This window comes from Prionailurus viverrinus, chromosome C1 (assembly GCF_022837055.1).
Source record: "Prionailurus viverrinus isolate Anna chromosome C1, UM_Priviv_1.0, whole genome shotgun sequence".
Taxonomy (NCBI): Eukaryota; Metazoa; Chordata; class Mammalia; order Carnivora; family Felidae; genus Prionailurus; species Prionailurus viverrinus.
Genome location: NC_062568.1, coordinates 51,520,467 through 51,525,034, shown reverse-complemented (window position 1 = coordinate 51,525,034; position 4,568 = coordinate 51,520,467).

Genomic DNA, 4,568 nt, shown 5'->3' with positions numbered 1-4,568 from the left:
GGGTTGGAGGGTGATCAAGATAGAAACAATCTTTCCTTGAAAGCATTTATAGTCTAGTCAGAGAGCAGAAAAATTAAAAAAAAATTTTAAATATGATAAGCGCTATGACCTGACAAAGTTGTGGGAGTACACCGAAGTGACACATCAAAGTCAGGGGTGGGAGGAAGGTCAAGGAGGACTTCTGAGGAGCTGGCATTTAAGCAGAGGAATGCGTAGGAATTAACCAGGCATAGAGAAAAGTTGGAGAAAAACTTATAGAAATGTGAGAAAGTCCAGAGGCAAAAGAGAGCATGGTGAGCTCAGGGAACTGAAAGAAGAGGGAAAATTGTGGGAAATGAATTGGGAGAGGTAAGCTGGGAACGGATCTTAGCTTGTAAGTCAAGTTTAAAAGTTGAGATTTTATCCTTAAGGCAATGGGAAGGTACAGACAGGCTTTTAGCAAGTGAATGACCTGATCAGACTTATAATTTTGAAAGAACACGTGATAGGATGATATGTGAAGTATTAATGGAATGTGCTCTCTCCACTCATCTTCTTGGGTGCTGGGCTGCCAACCTGTACCCTGACACAAAACCAACACTGACACAAACACACACACCACCACCACTACTACCACCACCAGACTCTTATTAGTAAATTAATTCTTGTGGAGATAATCTGATGCTGAGAGAGACCCAGACTCTACATAATAAAAATGAAATACAAAGGACTCTCCTCTTAAACTCCGAGATTAAACTGAACTTGAGAGAGCTTTAAATAATCTTCTATTATTTGAGATTAACGCAATTCACACATGTGAGTGAGATTAAACACTTTATACAAATGGATAATTATGAATTGATTTTTCTTATCTGTGCTATGAGTGGAGAAGAAGTAACCTGATATGGAAGGGGATATGCTGGGCAAAAGGAAGAGATGTTTCTGGATTGCTTGCCGGGGTTGTGGGGAATGTGGCTGCCCCTCTTCAAGATGAAGCTACATGGGGCCTGTATGTACACCCCACCTGCCCATCACCATCCACCAGAGCCACCATCCACCAGAGCCAACCCACCAAGCACTAGAGGGGAGGCCACCTGGGTGGCTTAGTCGGTTAAGGGTCCAACTCTTGATCTCAGCTCAGGTCTTGATCTCACAGACATGCGTGCAAGCCCTGCAATGGGCAGTGGATGTGAAACCTACTTAAAAGAAAACCACTTGTATATATAAAACAAACAAAACACCCCCCCACCCCCGCAAAAAAAAAAAAAAAAAAAACCCTAGAGGGCACACTGGGCCCTTCTGGTGCTCACAGAGTAGGCAACAGTGGCATTAACAACTCATGCCAGCATTCGGACCACCCAGATGAGACTAGTTGAAGAGCTTAGACTTCATGACAATATGCAGCCAATCATACATGGTCGTCCATCCTCTTTCCACCAGTCAGGGATGATACACAAGTTTCTGGCTGCATCAGTGAGTCTGTGCTCACCACTCATAGGGGAAATTCAGGAAGAGGTACATGTTTGAAGAGAAAATGAATTCACTTTAAGATGCCAGTAGAACCTACAGGGTGAGCTGACTAAAGGGTAGCTCTTTGGGTTTGAAGCTCAAGGGAAAGGTCTGGGTTAAAGAGATATCCAGGAGCATGTAGGTGGTGTCACAGATGCCCAGGAAAGAGAAAGCACCAAGAACAAGAACATGTCAAATGCTGCATAGGGTCAAATAAAGAGAACTGACAAGTGTCCCTTGAGTTTAGCTACAGGGAGATCACTGGTTATCTTAGAGAAAGCAAACTGGGAGAGTGAATGGAAAGTGAGGAAATTGAAACAGTGAGTGGAGATAACTTTTCCAAGAAGTTTAGCTGGCAAGGAGAGAGCAGGCTATAGATGGAGGAGAATGTGGCTTTTCTTTTTTAACCTGAGGAGGAAGGAGCCAGTAGAGAGGAAGTAGAGAGGAAGTAGAGAGGAATATATAGAAAAGAGTGAGAAGGAATAACTGAGAAATCAGAAGGAGATGGGACCCAGAGCATGGGCCAAGAGATGGGCCCTAGAGGGGGGAGGACACATCTTTCATAAAGAGGCAAGGTTGAGGAAAGAGGTGAAGTGGGCAAAGATGCAAGTTGATAGGTTGTCATGGTACACTGAGGCTGCTCCCATCTCATAACTTCTATTTCACCCCCTTGGTAAGTGGAAAACAAAATCACCTGCAGAGAATAGTAAAGAAGGCAAGCATGGGGGTTTGGAAAGAGAGAGGAATTCTCAAAATAGCTGCTCTGGTGACTCAGAAAGAACGAGCAAGCAGGTCAGGGGAATGTGGTAGGATTGCAGGCAGTACTGAAGTCCCACTTAAGGTTGCTGAACATGAATTTAGGGCAGCCCGATCTGTGTGACCATGTGGTTTTCTCCAGCATTGTCCAGCAGCCCAGGCAAAAGAATGGCCAAGGCAAACAACTAGATTCAAGTTTTGTCAGGAATATGAAACAAAAGAATAATGGAGTAATGGACTGAGGCCATAGGGCTAAGATTAGAAAGCATGGAATATTTTCTGGATAGAGAAGGAAAAGGAGACAGCAAATGGATGACAGATAAAGAGAAAACAGAGTTCTTAGTAAGTTTCAAAAAAAATCAATAGAGTAAAAATAACCAAAGGAGAAGAACTAGAGGAATAGAAAGTCATGGGTTCAGAGGTGCTATGGTTTCTTGATGACCAAGTCTGGAGTGGTCATGGGATTGGGTGACTGAAACAGAGTAGGGAAGGAAACCAGAGATGGAATCAAAGAATTGAAAGAGGTCAACTATGCCTCACGGACATACCAAATGTGCTAGACTGTTAGCAGAATTTGGAATGAAAAGGGATAGTGGGGTTCGTTGCTAACGTCTCTAACAAACATAGGGCATGGCTAGGCAGTCAGTAGATGACAGGTGGGGTAGAGAGTGTGACCTGATAGCTATGTGGTCTGGGTCTCAGAGGGCAGAGAACTGAGACCCCTGGAAATGACAGTGTGTGACAGAAAGAACCCAACTCAGCAGCCTCCACTTGTAAGGGCTGCAGGGGAAGCAGTGAGCTTGCAGGGAAAGCCAGGTTAGGGTTAGGAAGCTAAAGAATGTCCAGTGAAGAGGTTAGGAGTATCAGGGTTTTTGTTGATGATGAATGGGATTTCTGAGGTCACAGAAGAGAAGTTTAGGAGGAAAAGGAGGAGTTGGAAGCTGAATCAAGTATGAAGATGATGTTTCATAGAGGCTATAACTCCTTGAAAGGGCTTCTATCTTGGGCACACATCAAGGATATCAAGGGTCTCAGGAATGGCGGGTTTGGTGGCTGTACAGATGCAACAGAATTAATGGGTCAGGACTCTCAGGATTCATCTTTGTGCTGGGTATGTGACACCTCCAAGAGTCCTGGGTCTCAGAAGGAGTAACCTGGGTCTTGGCTACCCGGAAATTCCCAGAGCTGAGGGCTGTTGGCCTGCAGCTCTGGATGGTGTGGGATGGTGTGGCCCTTGAGATGTATGCAGGCCAGTGACTGGGTCATACTCAATATGCCAACTTCCTTCACTCTCTCATGTTCTGCATTACCTCAGTACCTCTCCATCTGTCATTTTAGGACTCAGTTTTGTGTCTAAACCTACAGCCCAGGGAAAAGCATTCAGTAACCTTAGAGCACCAGGAGACTCATCATAACTGATTATAACCTGAGGAATATTAAAAGGTATTCCTTCAAGGAAAGATGTGGGGTTCAGAGTAATTTTCTGGAATGTTTGCTTTCATTAAGAAAGAAGGAAAAGAAGCAGGAGAAGGGTAAGAGGAAGGGGAAAGGGAAGGAGAAGGGGAAGGAGAAGAAGAAGGAGGAGGAGGAGGAGGAAGAGGAGGAGGAGGAAGAATTTAAAAAGGACTCTGATACACTGCAAATAGATTTTTTTCTTGGATGTGAATGACAATCTACTTGGCCTCAGGTTGGTTTATTTATGTACTATAGTTATGTTCACTCTCCATGGTGAGAGTTTTTTGTTGTTGTTTGTTTAAATTTTTTAAAATGCTTATTTATTTATTTATTTTTGAGAGAGAGGGAGAGAGAGAGGGGGGGAGAGAGAGACAGAGTGTGAGCTGGGGAAGGGCCAAGAGAGAGGGAGACACAGAATCTGAAGCAGGCTCCAGGCTCTGAGCTGTTAGCACAGACCTCAACACAGGGCTTGAACTCGTGAACCATGAGATCATGACCTGGGCCAAAGTCAGATGCTCAACCGACTGAGCCACCCAGGTGCCCCTGTTGTTGTTTGTTTAAAGGCACAGGTGACCTTTTAGCTTCTATCCAGGTCATTGCACATGAACAATTTAGTGTTCTTTAGTGTACTCTTGAGCCCTTGAAATGCCATGTGTTGAAGGGGCACCTTCCCTATGTTATGTTTTTTTGTTATCAACATCTTGCTGGTAGACCCCATTGTTAAAAAAAAGAAACAACAGGCCCAAAATGGAGTCATTTGTGCTAAGCCTACATCACCAAACCAATACTTAATACCTAACCTAACTGCAGTTTCAGCCTCTCCCAGGAATGTAATCTTGAATCAATCAATCTGAAATTTCCTGGTTACC